We start from the raw sequence: 18,764 nt of genomic DNA on the forward strand, positions 1-18,764 counted from the left end.
ACAAACCCAAGATGTTTTAATTACTCCAAATCTATACAAAATGAGTATAAATAAATCTTACATAACCAAACATCTACTGTAAGAGTCAAAAGAACTGATAACACAGGTTGTTTTATGAGGAAAGAAACTGAGTACCTGGGGGGATAAGTATAGAAGGATGAGTTTCACTGCATCCCACTTACGCCTTTTGAATTTTGAACCATGTAAATATACTACCTATTCAAAAATAAATTTCACTTAAGAGCTCCTTAAACATTATAAAATGACCAAAAGAAGAACAACTCTGAATCTTCTACAAACCACATTTAAAGGCATTGTCATTATACACTCAAATTTCCTACATATGATAATTTGCTCTATGAATGCATCTTAAAATGTAATGTCAGGAAAAATCTATTTCTGTATGAACTTGTATGTATTCTTTTATCGGTCATTAAAAAGCCATTACTCCTACCATCTTCTCCTTTTTTTTTTTTTTTAGCTAACCCATAAAAGAGCTGGATTTAGCAGCCAACTGCCCATTCTTGGAACATCTCTTCCAGAGATCTTTTTTTTTTTTTTACTTACTAGACTATTGATTTATTATAAAAGGATTAAGTCAGGACAACCAGATGAAAGAGACAGCATACGGTAAGCTATGGGAAAAGGGCACAAGCTTCCACATCAGTCTGGAAGTTTTCCGAACCCTCTCTTTTGGGGTGTTTATGGAGGCTTCATTACATAGGCATGATAGAGTAAATCACCGGCTGTTGGTGACTGAACTCACTCTCCAGCCTCTCTCTTCCCCAAAGGCGAGGTCAGAGATTTTTCTTAATTTTTAACTCATCTGTTTTACATATTTTTTAATTTAAAAAAATTATTTTTTTGGTCACATTCAGGATCTCAGTTCCCCAACCAGGGATTGAACCCATGCCCCCTGCAGTAGAAGCTCAGAGTCTTAACTGCTGGACCACCAGGGAAGTCTCTGTTCCATATATTTTTAATGAAAGTTCTCTTAAATCTAAAGAATTCTCTTAAACACAAAGAAAATCAAAATTATAAATTAATCTTGACATTCCTTTTTTCAACCATCAAAAAAAGGCCAAGTCAAAAATTACTCTGCCCAACTTTGGAAAATCATCATTCCTGAACAACTAATTTGGCCACATTTCTACAGTGCCTCTGAAACTTTTACTTTAACAATCTGATCCTAAATTTGTCTCTCAGTTAGACTCCAAACCATTTGAAGAATGAAATGGCCTCCCAACACCCACCCAATGAAGTATGTAGAAAACAAAGTCTTTTTATTCATGAAATCATAATGAATTATAATTCATTTGCTATTTAAAACAGACAACTCTAAAAGGAAAATTTTTAAGAGAAAACTTTAAAAAATTACTACAGTCTTAAAACTAGTTTTTAAAAAACTGAAGTACACGTAACAAAATTAACCATTTTAAAGTGAACAATTAGGTGGCATTTAGTACATTTACAATGTTGTGAAACCATGACCTCTAGCTCCAAAACATTGTCACCCCAAAATAAAACCTCATAAGCATTAACAACATAAACATTAACATCACCAACTCAATGGACATGAGTTTGAGCAAGCTCCAGGAGTTGGTGATGGACAGGGAAGGCTGGCGTACTGCAGTCCATGGGGTTGCAAAGAGTCAGACATAACTGAGTGACTGAACTGAACTGAAGCATTAAGTTTACTCTTCACCCCAGACCCCAGACCTTCAGCTTCTGTTAACCATCAATCTGCTTTCTGCATCTATGGATTTGCCTATTTTGCATATTTCATATCAATGGAATCACACAATGTGTAATCAGAGGTCTGGCTTCATTTACTTAGCATGATTCTGAGGTTCACCCTCAATGTTATCAGTACTTCATTCCTTTCCGTGGTTAGTAACAGTCCATTGTATGCATATGCTACTCCTGAATTATCCACTCACTGATGGACATTTGGTTGTTTCTACCTTTGGCTATCGTGAATAGTGTTGAACATCTGTGTACAAATATTTGAGAACCTGTTTTCAGTTGTTTTGGGTGTATACTAGGAGTGGAATTGCAGGGTCAAACATAATTTTGTTCAGCTTTCAAGAACCACCAAACTGTTTCCATAGTGACTGAACTATTTTACATTCCCATCAACACAGGTACCCAATTTCTCCACATTCTCATTAACATTTGCTATTTTCCATTTTTTAAAGTGGGATGAGGTGGCAAACTAGTTTTAAGAATGTCCTAGTAATTACCTAACTTCTGAAGGAAGGCAGAACACCTGACCAGTAAGAGTGGGAAATAGTAAACTCACTCCAACCCCCGCCCCCCAAGAAAAACTCAACTAAGCACACTCTTTCTCCCAGAAAACAAGTAAAAAAGTATTGGGTGTCAAGAGAATGACAAGACAAGGCACAAACTGGGAGATAACATCTGCAAAAGATGTATTTGATGAAGAACCTATGCAAAATATACAAAGAACTCAAAATAAGAAAAAGACCTGAACAGCCATCTCACCAAAGAAGATACACAGATTACAAATAAAACATATGAAAGATGCTCAACCTCATCTGTCATTAGGAAACTGCAAATTAAAAAAAAAAAAAAAAATGAGATATCATGACCCACCTATTAGAAGAGCCAAAATCCAGAACACTGAAAACACCAAAGGCTGGTGAGAATGGCAAGCAAAAACTGGAATCCTCATTCAATGCTGGTGGGAATGCAAACTGTGCGGCCACTTTGGACGACGGTTTGGTGGTTTCTTTAAAAACTTAGCACACTCTTAGCAAAGGATTCACCAATCATGCTCCTTTGTGTTTACCCAAAGGGGCTGAAAACTTGTGAACACAAGGTTGTAAGTACGTGGGGGCAGAGGGTGTATGGGTACGCTGTACTTTCCATTTGACTTTGCTGTGAACCTAAACCTGCTTTAAAAAATAAAGTCTATTAGAAAAAGTATTAGACTTCCCTGGCGGTCCAGTGGTCAGCACTCCGCACTCCCACTGCAGGGGGCACAGGTCTGATCCCTGGTCAGGGAGCTAAGATCAAACACGCTGCACAGTACATCGGTACTGCCAGGACAGTGCATCCCCCACTCCTCCACCAAAAAAAATCAGTATTAAAATATTTTTTAAGGTATTAGATATATTTTAAAATGCTATTGCTGGATTCCTTTAAGGACCAGTTAAAGCTCAACCTGAACTCACAGAACTATTAGTAACAGTCGTAACAAATATTTCTATTGTAATTTAGAATGTCTCAAGTGCTATGCATGCAAATATAATCTCACTTACATCTCACAATGACCCAAGGAATGAGATGATGTTAGTGGACATATTTCTATTTTACACTTCAACGAACTGTGGTTTCAAGAGGGTAACTCAGACATGAACTACAGATGTGACTCTAAACCATGTTCTTTCCTCCACACCCAACTCTGTCTGACTGCTATAGTGCTATCCACCATTAGCTCACGTTCATGAAAGTCCGGCAAGTCTGCAGCTGAATAAAAGGCAAACTACACTTGCTGCAGCTTCAGTTTGAGAGCAAGTGGTTTAAGTGTGCAAAACAAGCTCAATATACAGAGGAACAATCACAACACTCAAAATCAGCAAAAATTTCATCTTCCTCTCCACTCTTTTGGGTAAGTGAAAGCCAACAGATGTTTATAACCGGTTTATGGTCATTACATAGCAGCAGGCATGCCAAGGTTCATTCGATGCCAAGGCAGCCTGGCCCAGGAGTCCTCCAGATCCACACACTTACCTCAAGAAGGGGAAGGGATTACCTAGGCCCCTTTGCAAGCTAACAAGTACTGGCATTTAGTCACTTCCACTAGAGGAAGGTAGCTATGCAAGATATCTTTGCAAAAGTGTCAAACAGGCAAAGGGAAATAAAAAGACAAAGGGCAGACATAACTCCTCATTCACTCGCAGCACTGATAGAGAACTGAAGTTTTATCCTAGCCCATTAAAACGAGGGACAGAGGGAAGCAGGCTCATCACACGGGTAAGCAGCAAACTCAGCAGTTGTGGGAGATTAGGGAGTCTTGGCAGTGGGAAGTGGGCCCAAAATAGACGCATTAAACATGACGAGGTGAGCGTTCTGACCAGCACATATTTTTAGTAATTGCACATTTATAACCTTCACGTGTCCAGTTCAAAATTAGTCTAGCTATCAGTCTCTTGAAAGGCCAGTAAAATGATCCCTATCCCACAATCACCCTCACAAAGGAAAAAAATAATGCAGTCAAAGACCAGCACCGATTCTGCCGCTGCACTGGATGGAACCCTACAACCCATCTTGATAGTTACAGCTGTCACACTCACCTTCACGCACCCTGCACCCACGCCTCCAGGCAAAAGGAACTTGCTTCACACTCCCTGCTTGATTTGAGGGTGGGGGTAATCGGGTGGCAGCCCAGAGAAAGCATCAAGAAGGGAAATGTGGCAAAGACTCCTGACTGTCTCCCAATATCTCTTTCCAGCTTCATCCTTGGGAAGCTACACAAGGATCCATTTGCTAACTAACCAGATGGAGTCAAGTTCTCAAGAAAGACTAAACTTCACCACACCTTGTTTCAGGTCACAAATGTCTCTGCTGGTATTTTCTACTGCTGTCAAATTACTATATTACCAAGGCTAATTTTATCTATCTCTGTTGCTGCTACTGCTAAGTCATTTCAGTCGTGTCCGACTCTGTGTGACCCCATAGACGGCAGCCACCAGGCTCCCCCGTCCCTGGGATTCTCCAGGTAAGAACACTGGAGTGGGTTGCCATTTCCTCCTCCAATGCATGAAAGTGAAAAGTGAAAGTGAAAAGTGAAAGTGAAGTCGCTCAGTCGTGTCCGACTTCTAACGACCCCATGGACTGCAGCCTACCAGGCTCCTCCATCCATGGGATTTTCCAGGCATCAATTAACAAGTTTAGATGACTGTAAAAACTCAGAAAACATGTAAAAATTCAGAAAACAAGACTGGCATAGGAAACTGTAATAGCTCTTAAGTTGTCTTTATTGTCCGTCATTGCAAATATAACTGAATTTAAATGAACTAAGGTTTTGCTCTCACCCAGCAGCTCAGGCCTTGTTCTCCAGCACTGAAAAAACTCCTGCATAATTTTCAATATTTCCAACAGGAGTTTAACCTGTTCTTTCCCTTCTGTAGCAGCTTTTAAAAACATAAGTACTTATATTTTTAAATACGTATTTTTACTATTAACAATATCAAAATTTTTGACAGTGTATAAATCTAATTAACAAAAATATGTAATTTTATCAATATGTAAATCCGACCCATTGTTTGAGATCCTATCCATCAACACAAATGATTACCATGTCACACCCTGTAATAGATCACTAGCTGAATATAGGATAGAGAAGGAATACCAGTATAAAAATGTAAGTTTACAAGGAACATAGGCATATCTCTGCAAATTTATTTCAAAATTATTTCTCCCTGGACTTCCCTGGTGGTCCAGTGGTTAAGAATCCACCTGCCAATGCAGGGGACATGGGTTTGATCTCTGGTCCAGGAAGATGCCACATGACACAGGGCAACTAAGCCCGTGTGCCGCAAACACTGAGCCTGCGCTCTGGAGTCCACGCTCCGCAACAAGAGATGCCCGGGCACCACAAGTAGAGAGCAGCCCCCACTCACTGCAGCGAGAGAAAGCCCACCCAAAGCGATGAGGACTCAGAGCAGTCAAAAAAAACTTATTTAAGTTTAAAAAGTTATTTCTATCAGGTTTGCACACTGCATTCAACTGATGAAAATCTGTATGTAACATGTTGTCCCCATACTTCAAAAACTAATATTCAAATTAATATTGAAGGTGTAAACGCTCTAAGTATTCAGTAAGCCACTGCTTTGTTTTTTTTACAAAACCTCTATCTTTTAATGGTTGATACCTCAAAAGAGTTTTGAAAACAAAACTGTTATATTTGCTTTCATTATATTTAAAATATTCAGAAGTAAACTATCATGACTGTTTCCCAAAAAAGCTAATAGCAAAAAAGAAAAATATAATGATGAATGATAATAAAAAAATAATAAGTTCCATCTTAACTTTTTATTAGTGGGAATTAAAGGTTACTCATATCTTCAGTGTTATATACCGAAAGACACTTGCAGAAAGTATCCTGAAATCTACTGACTTTCATCACTTAGAAATAAAATTACTCTAAAATAATGAAATAAACTAGTAGTTTTTAAAAATTTTCCCAAACATCATGCCATATAAGCAAGTTTTGTCTATTTTGTAAAACATAATGCAGAGTTACATCTCATTGTGCATTTTAATATGCATTGGTACCAAACAATTTATTTGTTGACAATTCATGCTTTTCTCAGGCACTTATTTAAAACTATGTGAATTATCTGGTAAATGAGAGAAAGGTAGAAATACATATTGACATTCATTGATTTATTAAAAAACTCTCTCTTGAGAATGCATATGCGTCTGGGCCACACCGTGAGCGAGACAGAGGAGATGGCTGCTCTCAGGGACTCTGTGCTAAGGGAGGAGCCACGTAAAGGGGAACATGTAGCATGAGACAGCAAGAGCTGCCAGGAAGAAGACGACAGAGCAGGGTGTGACGGCACGCAACTCGGAGAGCGACGTTAAAGGGAGCCAGGGAAGGCCTCTCTGAGAAAAACCAATAAACTGATCTAAAGTGATTCATCTTTTTTACTTAAAATATTTATCATATGCCACCTCAAAATGATAAAGAGATTTTTTTAATTTCTAAAGACGATTACAGCTAGCCATGAATTGGGCAGAGGCCCAGAGGGTCTTCTCGGGAAGTGTAAGCAGCAACAAGCAGCTAGCTGGTAGAGGATCCAAAGATACGAGGCTAATCCTGACTTATTCCTGGAAGGACTAATTCACGCGCCTGTGCTAAGATACATAATACTCATAATCTCAGAGACAAATCCAAGATTTCCTAGAGGCAGTTTATTGTAAGTCTTTTACCTGCAAGATTAAAAAGAAAAGGAATAATGATTGAATAAGGCCCCAAAACAATATTTAGAAAAAATTATTTGTTTTTCTGGTTTATTTTAAAGAATTGGTGACTCCTCCAAGAACATGGCAAATGTTACTCAAAGTCCAAAGAAAATGTTTCTCGCTGCCTGTGCCTGTCCATTAGGACAGACTTTGCTGCCTTCTTGGTACCATTGTACGAGACATCTTTAGGACATTCTTTGAACCCAAACATGACTATAACCTTTGCTCTGAAAAGGGATAAGAGAGCACATTTCAAATTCAGCTTAGTTCTTTGGCCTCAGGGTGAGAAGCCATGCATCATTTAACCTGCAGAACGGCACAAAGTCTGTAGAGCTGGTAGGAGAGCAAAACTGGTAGCCCTCCTTCTTCCCATGTGGTCTTCACACCATGGCACCACCAACCATCCTTCCAGGTCAGGATCCTTCAGTCATCCTAGGTTCAAGTCAGAAACCCAGAAGTCACCAGAGCCAACTTCTGCGTCTCCGTCACCGCTCGTACTGGATCTGTTACCAGGTCTGGGGTCTTCCTCTCTACATCTCTGAACTCTGTCCACCTTTCTCAGCTCCTCTAAGTTGACTCCAGGCATTTACTTGGACAGTACTACAGTAACTGCCTAACTCATCTCCCAACGTATGTACTCTCCCTGTCCAATCTGCTCCCTCTTCTGTAGTTCAAATCATCTTTTAAAACAAAATCTAGTCAAGCTTCCCACCTACCCCTGCTCTTATTAAACCCCTTCAAATGCCTTCCATTACTTTTAAAATACAACTGTAATCAGATAGGTGAAACTATAGATGAAACAGGACTGACCAAGTACTGATGAAAGCGAGGTAAGCACATCAAGTGTCTCTCTTCTGTGTATATTTGAATTCCATGGTCTGGCCCCACCAATCTCACTTCATCCTTGCGCTCTGCACCTCTGAAGCACTGGCTTAATTTTGTTCTTCAACTGCTCTATGCACCCTCGCACTACAGAGTGTTCTCACATGCTTTTCCCTCAATCTGGAATGTCCTTATCAACCTTCCTAAGTCACCCCTGCCCACCATCCCCATATGAAGGTCTTTTGTCCAATGGTGCCTGTTAACTGATGTTCTTTTCCTAGACAATGACACCAAGTCTGCGGTCAAACATTTCTGAACGTGACTGACTATATACTTCATTAGAGTGGAGTCCATATTTCTGCTTATCAAGTGGACACTAAGCATTCTGTACAGTACCTGGCAGGAAGCCAGCATTTTAAAAGTGGTTGTTGAATGATTACTATCTAAGACTACCAGGGGAATTGTTTTCAAATTCTTATAATAAAACACATTATAAATTAAAAAGAAAATTGTTTGTTATTTTAGTCTCAATTTCCTGCAAGTTGCTACAGAGAAATCATTCTTATTTATTCCCTTTTAGAGAGTCTTTCCTTTGAGATATTGGAGTACTCAACATTCCTGTGATGGAAGTATCATGATTACCAACCAAAAATAACCGCATAAATCCACACCCTGGTCCTGTCTCACTCTTCTTTAGTGGTTGCTTCTCCTCCTCCCTCCCCCAAATCAACATCAAAGGACTGGAAGGCACTTGGGGATAAATTCCCTGCCAGATCCCAGGAACTTCCTTTCAGTTCCCACTCCAATTGGCAGGCAAGTGGATTTTCTATCAGGGATGCCTCAGCAGAGGCCCCAGGACTTCGCTCCATTCTGCTTCCCTTGTGATCACCACTAGCATTCCTTCTGCAACATATTCCAGACATCATCACAGGGCCATTCACTTTGTATCATGCAGTAAATTGACATTAAAAGAGTTTATCTTTTTATTTTATCAAAACTTCTCGGTGACAGGCATAAAGCAGAAGCTGGAAATTAAATCTTATTTAAATGACATTGTTTATCATTCAGCCTAACAATTCATGTAAGTAGACAGTGACGTCTGGAACATTCATTCAGTATTTCTTAGAACGTCATAAGACCCTAAGAAACAAATGGCCAGCAAGGAGACTAAATTTATCAAAATACATTCTAAACAAAAAAGCACATGAAGCACTTGGCACGGGCTTCATGAATTATTCAGACATCATTAATCCAAGTTTATAACTGAGAAGCCAAGTAAAAAATTAACTTTTATTCTATGCCCTGCTAAGTAAATCAACAGAAGAGTTAAAACAAAACAAAAACAGTGAAATCCCTCAAGCACTTGTTCATATGAAAATAATCTGTGTTAACTACAGATCACTCTTGTCATGTAAAGCCAAACAGGGAGGACACCCCCACCCCGCCAGGAAATACTCTGCTGCTGCTGCTGCTGCTGCTGCTGCTGCTGCTGCTGCTGCTGCTAAGTCGCTTCAGTTGTGTCTGACTCTGTGTGACCCCATAGACGGCAGCCCACCAGGCTCCTGCGTTCCTGGGATTCTCCAGGCAAGAACACTGGAGAGGGTTGCCATTTTCTTCTCCAATGCATTAAAGTGAAAAGTGAAAGTAAAGGCGCTCAGTCATGTCCGACTCTTCACGACCCCATGGACTGCAGCCTCCAGGCTCCTTCCGTCCATGAGATTCTCCAGGCAAGAGTACTGGAGTGGGGTGCCACTGCCTTCTCCGAGGAAATACTCTAATACTGTATAAATATGTACCTGTGAATCAAGAAAGCCCCATGATATGTTGTTCCAACTGATAACTGGCATCATTACTGGCAGATAAGCCTGAACTAAGAAGGTTCTTCTTAACAAAAAAAAAAAAAGAGGTCCTACTATACTTTCAAATCATATTTTTAAACATAAAATTGGCCACTAACACCAGAGCAGGAAAGTAAATAAATTTTAAAATTCCTTTTAAGGAATTTCTTTGCAGTAACTATTCTTCATAATTACTAAAATCATAAGAATAAGACTATCTACTCAAAAGCTGAATAAGGGCACTGAAATTGCCAAGTTCAACTAAAGAAAAGATTTAACAGGAATTATTTTTTAATCTAGTAAGGCAAGTTCTTAAGACTACTTTATCATTTGCTAATTATAAAACCAGGGCTAGACGGGAGGGAGACTTTCTGAAAACTAGATCATTCTCTACCTGCGGGAAAGCCTGCAATTCAATTTTAGACAGATGGAGCCCATCTTTAAGGAAAGACTCGATAGCCTATTACAGTGTTTATTTGCCGACTGTCACTGGTGTCAGATGTTTGCCCTTGTATTTAACTAATTCCCCTGCTACCATTAGCCCCATTCTGGTGTTTATCAAATCCTGAGCAACCTGCCTATATATACGAGACCACTTATCAAGTAATCCCTCTTCTGTGGCTCTTTACCTGTTAGTTACTAGAAGACTTAAGGTGGTACCGTGTACTGTCAATTAATCACAAGCATGGTGACACTGACCAAATGTTTAAGTAAGTCATTCAGTGTGTCTTACACTAGCCTCAAGTGTCAGAGCCCCTGAGGAGGCTTTCATGTCTATCACTCCACACAGCTAACTTTCCTTTGGTAGAGACCTTGGTGTCAAATTCATTGTATAATTTGCCTGCCAGTATCTTAAAATGTGTATAGACTTTTTTTTTAAATCAGTCATCTACTTCTTTATCTGTCAGCATATGGCCTATAAGTGGAATTAGGTGACACCTTCCAGTTCTTCTGTACTCCCAGGGAAAAGCTTTGCTTATACATGTGGCTTTTCTGGTAAAGCCTGAGCTTTAACCCCAGCCATCTTCAGAATTATTAGTCCAAAATGCAGTGCCAATTCTGTAGAACGGGCTGTGATCTTCCTGTGCACAACCAAGACAATTATCATTACCAAAAAGTTCCACCATCAATCCAGGATGCAAAAGAACACGCTAAGGACACTAGACCCAACCTACAGAAGTGTAAGAGCTGGGGCAGGCAGGGGAGCAAGTGCGACAGTGAGCTGACTGGCTGACCACTCCAGAGGGCTAGGCAGCTCCTTCTGAGCACGGTCACTGCCTGCCTGTAAGAGGTGACACCAACCAGGACGAGCGCCACAAATCCCAACTCAGCCATGCAGGAAAGCTCCCTCCACATGAGAGTGAGAAGGGGTCATCGCCTATGTATCATCTTTTCAAACTGATACATGAAATAAGACCAGCAAACTGAGTCACTTTGCTGTACAGCAGAAACCCAACACTAAAGCAACTATACTCCAATAAAATTAAAAACAAAAACACAAGTCTACAGCATCATTTGTAAACATAAAAAAAACCATGATGACGTATGTACGGCATGCTGAGGATCAAGGGCAAAGAAAGAACTGCAAAAGCGTGGATGATGCGGAATTGGTTTCCGTTGTATTTTACTGCTTCTCCTAAAGTTAACTGTTTGAAGGCTTTTGCATTAATTATACACTTCAATAATGGAGATAAATTAGGGTTTCATTCAAAAGAGTAAATATTAAGTAACATAATTTCAAATGTATTAAAAAAAAATCATGGATTAGGCAAAGTCCTTAAACAGTTCCAGGAATGGATAACTTGACAAAAATGTGAGTTATGAATTCGTCTGCATTTCTTCCTTATTTAGCAATCATTTGAGGGAGTTCCCTGGTGTTCTAGTAGTTAGTACTCAGGGCTTTCACTGCTGTGACTTAGGTTCAATTCCTGGTCAGGAACTGAGATTTTATAAGCTGCACAGCTCAGCCAAAAAAAAGAAAGAAATTATTTCGTCTTTGTTTTTACAGATTTGCACTTTATACCAAAGTTAAAAAACACATTTTATATAATTGATGGTTGCTGATTTCATTAGTGTTATTAGCATATAAACACTTGATGTAATCAACTCGTTTTACCCTTTCAATTTCCTGTTAATAAACTTTTCTAATACTTTTATGCATTACTTAAAAAAAAAAAACTGTAAGGTATAATATGACCATCAAAACAAGGATAATTCTAAGGTAAAACCTGTTGTGAAACCTAATCATTCCAGCACATATAAAACATCACACCCTAATCAGACAGTACATTTAAAGATGTTCCCTGACATGGAGGATAAGATGTTATAAGTTTAAATAAACTTGAAGAAATTTAAGTATATTTCATTCATTGAGAATCTTGAACAAAAATGGAAGCTCTGTAATGATTAACCCTAGAATTCACTTGAGATAACCAAATGTGAAACTCATAAGCAGCCTAATTTGCTGCTGTATTACATTAGCCCAGACTGTCCCTTTGCAGCTTCTTTGCCGTTTCACAACTATACCTGACGTTGTGTGTTACGCTTAACTACACAACCCTCAATCTCTTGATGTGTTTTGCTGAGAATACAGAACATCCACATGTTTCCATCCCTAGGTTCACCCACCTACCAGCATCCATGCCCACTCGCCCTGCCTCTCCTCCTTATCTACAGAGGCAATGTCTGCGCTCCAGCCCCGTCATCTGTGCGTGAGATCTTCTCTGTGCCCTACTTAAGAACACTGCTCCGACAATTCTCCCCATTCTCTTCTGCGTCATATTTTACTTCTCTCCCAGATCAGATCATTTCCATCAGCATATAACATGCTTTAATTTCTCCCTTAAGAAAAAATAAAACAAAACCATCCCTTGACTCTATATCCCCCGTCTATCTACTGGTCTTCTTTATAGCAAAATTATTCAACAAAATTGTCTATAATAACTGGTATATTTCTTTATCCACTCTCCCCTTGAACCCACCATAAACAGAACTTCATTCCCTTATCAAGGTCACCAATTAACATCAACTGTCAATCTTCATCCCATATACCTCATCAGTAGCCCATGGTAACACTGCCTCTGCGCTGAATCACTCTTTCCTGGCTTTCAGAACACATACTCTTCTGATTTTCTTGCTCCCTTGCTTGCTACTCTTTCCGTAACTCCTCGCCTCTAAATCATGCAGTGCTGCTGGACGTGGTCCTCAGTTGTCTTCTCTTCTATACCTACACTCACTCTCTGTGATCTTGTCCAGCATTGTGACCTAAAACACAACAGATAGGCTGACAACTTCTAAATTTGTATCTCCAACCCATACTTCTCCTCTGAACACCAATTTCTATGTTGAGCTGATCTTCTCCCCATCCCAAACCTGCTCCTTCAGTAATCTTCTCCATCTCAAGAAAGGCACCTCCACCCTTCCAGTTAGTCTGGTCAAAAACCTTAGAGCCATCCTTGACCCAACTCAGATCTCACACTCAACCAATTAACAAAATCTCACTTTCAAATATAATCCAGAATATAATCCAATTGTGACCTCATACCACCTCCACTGCCCACATCCTGATCTAAGCAATCCTGAGCTCTTACTTTGATTAAAGCAACAGCTCCGAACTGGTCTCCCTGCTCCTATCACTGCCCCTTTGCCCACATTAAAGCTATTCCCAACACAGAAACAAGGGGTGCCCCCTTTAAACTCAGACCATATCCTTCCTCTCCTCAAAACCCTCCAATAATTTCCCACTTGACTCCAAATCCAAGTCCTCATATTTCATGGCCTAAGTCCTTACAAAGACTTAGTTAAATGATATTGTATCTTGTAAAGCTCCTAATACAACACTTGGCTAAAAAAGCACCCGACTAGTAACAATGCCCTTCCTAAAGCCACCGGAGCTTCACACCAGGCTACATTTAGAATCACTAACAGCAGCAGTTCTCAAAGACTCCTGAAGGACCACAGGCCTCTTAGGAGCCATTACTATTTTCACATCAACACTAGGATGTTGTCTGCCTTTCTACTCTTATTCTCTCTATTCTCTCATGTATACACAGTGGAGCTTTCCAGAGGCTACATGATTGGCAAAGATGCCGTCACTGTGACCACTAATGGAAAGTGTGCTTGTATAGTCTTGTGTTATCTGGAATTCTCTAAGATAACAGGTTAAGGGTAGAAATACGGTTCTCAGAGATTAGCTCAGTTTAATCTCAGTTTTCCACTCTTATCAGCTATCATCACTTACACATACTATAATTCCTATAAAGTGAATATTATATAACATATCATTAATTTCAAATTCAGAAGCTTTGCTTATACCTACACAAAAACACAAGCAGTACATTTTGTTGTTTTATTTTGCAACATTTTAAAATTTTTTTAACTTTTATAAATTTTGAATTTTATCTAAAACTGCTAACACTTTATCCTGCAACATTTTATTCTAAAACAGAGAAAATGCATCTATAACTTTTCTAGATTTAAGAATGAATTGTTTCCTTACAAAAGGAAGGTTAGAAGATTCAATTTCTCAAACCACAGCTGTACCATTCACATCTAAAGACGCTGAAAAAGATGAAACTGACCGTATCAGGGAGTTGTCTGATTCATGAAAGAGAAGTCTATGCCGAGAAAACTAAATGAAACTGAAATAAGAAACAAAAATACGATGGCTTGATAGATATTAATTATTTATCTTGTTGTGTCTTATGCAACAAGACATTTTCTAGCATTATTACTGAGGCAACATTCTGGGACTAATCAAAGTTTTTTTTTTAAAAAAAATAGTATTTTACACACCATGATCAAGCGGGACTTATTCCAAGGATGCACGGATAGCACAACATCTGCATATCAATCAATGTGATATACCACATTAACAAAATGAAGGATAAAAATTCATAGAATCATCTCAATAGATGAAGAAACACACTTGACAAAATTCAACATCTATTTACGATAAAAACTCTCAACAAAGTGGGTAGAAAGGGAATGTACCTCAACATAATAAAGGCATAAATAACAAACCCACAGCTAACATCATACTGAATGCCAAAAAACGGAAAGCTTATCTTCTAAGAACAGAAACAAGAGAAGAATGCCTACTCTCACCACTTGTATTCAAGAGACTACTGGAGTCTTCTAGGCAATTAAGCAAGAAAAAGAAATAAAAGGTATCCATGTCAGAAAGAAATAAAACTGTGACTGTGCATTCTAAACACTATAAACACTCTATAAAGTTCTATAAAGTTATAGAACTCTAAAAACACCACTAAAGTTAAACAAATTCAGTAAAATTATAAAGTACAAAATCAATATATAAAAATCAGTTGCATTTCTATACAATTATTTAACAATCAGAAACACCATTTACAATTGCATCAAAAAGAATACCTAGGAATAAATTTAACTAAGGAGGTGAAAAATCTGGACACGGAAAACTGTAAGAAACTGAAGACCCAAATAAATGGACAGTTATCCCATGTTCATGGATTAGAAGAACACTGCCAAAATGTCCATTCTACCCAAGCAATCTACAGATTCAATGCAATGTCTATTAAAATTCCAATGGCATTTTTCACAGAAATAGAAAACAACAATCCTAAAATGTACATGAAACCACGGAAGACTCCAAATAGCCAAAGCAATCTTGAGAAAGAAGAACAAAACTGAAGGCATCAAGCTTCCATTTTCAAACTATATTACAAAGCTACAGTGATCAAGAGTATGGTACAGGCATCAAAAGAGACACAGATCAACAGGAAAGAAAGAAAGTCCAAAAAAAAAAAAGAAAGTCCAAAAATAAACCCATGCATTTATGGCCAATTAACTTATGACAAAGGAGCCAAGACCATAAAATGGGGAAAGGACAGCCTCTTCAATAAATGGTACTGGGGAAACTGGACAGCCACATGCAAAAGAATAAAACTGAGACACCATCTTATCCCATACATGAAAGTCAACTCAAAACAGATAAAAAATCTGAAACCATAAAACTCCTTGAAGAAAATATAGAAGACAGCTCCTTGGCATTGATCTTACTGATGAGTTTTTAAATCTGATATCAAAAGCAAAGGCAACAAATGCAAAAATAAATGGAACTATATCAAACTAAAAAGCTTCTGCTCAGCAAAGAAAACCAATAAAATGAAAAGGCAATCTATTCAATGGGAGAAAATATTTGAAATCATGTATCTGAGAAGTGGTAATATCCAAAATACATAAAGAAGTCATACAACTCAACAGCAATAAACAATCTGATTCAAAAAACAAGCAAAAGAAACATCTTTTTTTTCAAGATGACATCCAAATGGCCAGCAGGTACAGGAAAAGGTGCTAATCATCAATAAACATCACTAATCAGGAAAATGTAAATCAAAGTTCAGATCTGTTAGAATGGCTGTCATTAAACAGACAAGAGATAACAAGTATTGGATGCGGAGAAAAGGGAAATCTGTGCACTGTTGTGAGAATATAAATAAGGAAATATAACTAAGGAAAACAGTATGAAGGCTCCTAAAAAAATTAAAAATAAAACTACCATATGATCCACCAATCGCACTTCTGGGTATTTATCCCAAGTAACCAAAATCACTACCTTGAAGAGATACCTGCACACCTGTGTTCAATGCAGCAATGGCCAAGACATAGAAACAACCTCAGAGTCCATGAGTGGATGAACAAGGGGAAAAAAAATGTGACACACACACACAGGAATACCACTCACCCATAAAAAGGAAACCCTGCTCTCTGTAACACCGATGGAGCTGAAGGGAATTATGCTTTGTGAAGTAAGTCTGAGACAAATACTGTATGATCCCACTTATATGTGAAATCTAAAAAAACTGAGCTCATAAAATCAGAACAGATTGGTGGCTGACAGAGGTGGGGGTGGAGTGTGACTATGGCCAAAAGGCACAAATTTTCAGTTTGTTTTAGGGGTTTTTTTTGGCCATGCCACATGGCTCATGGGATCTCAGTTCCCCAACCTATAACTGAACCTGGGCCATGGCAATGAAAGCCTGGAATTCTAACCACGAGGTTATCAGGGAACTCCATAAACTTCCCATTTTAAGACAAGTTCTAGGGATGTCATGTACAGGATGGTAACTATAGTTAACAATATTGTATTATATATTGGAAAGTTTCTAAGAGAGTAAATCTTAAAAGTTCTCATTACAAGAAAAAACAAGTATGACTATGTTACAGTGGAGAAGCCAGAAAGACCTCACCATTATCAGGTCATCAGTAGCACCAATACTGACGTCCACCAGCACCAAGACACATGGACATCACGGACCCTCTGACATGCCGAAGTGACCAGGGCACATCACTCCTCTGATATTACTGCCAAAAATGCACGACCTCAATCTAGTCAGGATAAACCACCATCAGACCCAAGTGAAGGAACATTCTGCAAAAAACTCACTACATACTCTATGTGAGACTCAATTTTCTTCAGATACTTCAAAACAAAATACTGAAAGAGTCTGAACACAGGAGCAGTAATGAAAACCCAGCTATCTTCAATCTATCCAGACAAAGGGATTTGTAAAATACCACCACTCTTTTCACTAAATCTCATATTTGCTTCTCATTAGTGAGCACTGGGGGAAGAGGTGGTAAATGGAGGGTGGTCGTCCTTTAAGATGGTTAGTTGCCATATTCTAAAAAAAATGTGTATTCAAGAGAATGGAGAAAGATAACCCAATCATTATTGTGGTTGCCAATACTACCTTCTTTTACGATCTAAAGTGTCATTTACAACAACAGTGCAACATTTAAATAACTTTCCCATCCCCTCAATGGGTACACAGACATTAAAATGTATACACAGAGTTCAGATTATTAAAAATGTTTATTATACAGGAAAAAACAGGTTATAAAATTTGTATTTAAATAAGTTATAATGTTATAAAAACTAAAAACCATAATGATTAACAGAAAATAACTTCATCCTTGTGTTTTAGAGGAAATTATTTGGCGGTTGAATGGTACTTATCCTCACAACAACTGCAGGCCTACTATGTGACGAGCAGCATGCAGGTACCACGGAAGATGAACTCTGAGAAACACATTACACTCTAATTAGAATCTAGTGGGTTCAGAACAGGGGATGTTTTTCCCACATTTGCTATGGTGAATGCGAAATATCTTTATAATGGAAACAACCTAATAAAACTGTCTTCAAAAATATTTGGTTTTGGTATTCAGAATTTGCCCCAAATATCTATGTTTCTGATAAATTCAGCTTCTTCCCACAACACACATGTGCTAGCTCCAGGATGCGTGATCAGCTGCAGCTAAGGGTGACAATGAGCAACAGATGCTGCTGAATTTGGTACAGATTATGCTCCTATAACGGAGAAGGCAATGGCACCCCACTCCAGCACTCTTGCCTGGAAAGTCCCATGGACGGAGGAGCCTGGTTGGCTGCAGTCCATGAGGTCGCTAAGAGTTGGACAAGATTCAGCAACTTCACTTTCACTTTTCACATTCATGCATTAGAGAAGGAAATGGCAACCCACTCCAGTGTTCTTGCCTGGAGAATCCCAAGGATGGGGGAGCCTCATGGGCTGCCGTCTATGGGGTCGCACAGAGTCGGACATGACTGAAGTGACTTAGCATGCTCCTATAACTGCACTACAACCTCTCATTCCACCTGCTTTTTTTTTATTTGAATGCTGGTGTGAGGAGTCAGTTTTAGAAACATTTTTATTCAGATTTTTCCATTCCATCCATTTAACTCCTTTTGTGCATCTGTCAGGAGAAATCTGTATTATTTCTACCTTTGTACATTATTTTACCAGAAATAACACAATAGACAGATATGAACACCCTTCTGGTTTCAGGCCCCTTATCTCCCTGAAGTGACTGGATAGACCATGTCTTAGGTTACCTCTATGTCCACAAATTTGAAGATTCTACTTGGTTGGTGCAAAAGTTCATTGCAATTTTGCACTGCTGAACTTGGCCATTTGATATCGTAATACATATAAATAAATGTGTTTATGTTATACACCACTTTAATGCACCTTTCTCATTTTATTTTTTTTGCTAATGACATTACTTGCTATTTATTTTATACTTATTTTAGACTATAGAAATGATGTT

At 38.7% G+C, this 18,764-nt stretch overlaps 1 protein-coding gene and 1 long non-coding RNA gene across 3 annotated transcripts in view; one reads left to right on the forward strand and one right to left on the reverse strand.

Annotated features, from left to right (window-relative positions):
* Positions 1-18,764, reverse strand: part of NUDT3 (nudix hydrolase 3) — a 123,569-nt gene that overhangs the window by 81,282 nt on the left and 23,523 nt on the right. The window lies entirely within an intron of this gene.
* Positions 482-6,050, forward strand: LOC147346615 (uncharacterized). The gene is made up of 3 exons (XR_015153022.1): positions 482-630; positions 3,445-3,634; positions 4,478-6,050. It is a non-coding gene; the product is annotated as an uncharacterized LOC147346615 (long non-coding RNA).

Source organism: Bos grunniens, chromosome 23, assembly GCF_055505025.1.
Source record: "Bos grunniens cultivar Pamir isolate PY7600 chromosome 23, Bosgru_T2T1.0, whole genome shotgun sequence".
Taxonomy (NCBI): Eukaryota; Metazoa; Chordata; class Mammalia; order Artiodactyla; family Bovidae; genus Bos; species Bos grunniens.